Source organism: Phaethon lepturus, unplaced genomic scaffold (assembly GCF_000687285.1).
Source record: "Phaethon lepturus isolate BGI_N335 unplaced genomic scaffold, ASM68728v1 scaffold5289, whole genome shotgun sequence".
Taxonomy (NCBI): domain Eukaryota; kingdom Metazoa; phylum Chordata; class Aves; order Phaethontiformes; family Phaethontidae; genus Phaethon; species Phaethon lepturus.
Genome location: NW_010562630.1, coordinates 1 through 202, shown reverse-complemented (window position 1 = coordinate 202; position 202 = coordinate 1).

The window sequence follows — 202 nt, the reverse complement described above, 5'->3', positions numbered from 1 at the left end:
CCAGTGTAACCCAGGCTGCGCTACACCTGACGAACCCCGGTAGCTTGAGGAGGTGATACTGTTGGCCACGGCCCAAATCATCCGGAAGTACCGTCACTCCGGGGCGATAAAAACCCGCCCCCAGACAGGCTGAGGGTTGCCTGGCGCGGAGGTCGCAGCACCAACGGCCCCAAAGCACCAACGGCCCCAACAGAACCGCGAA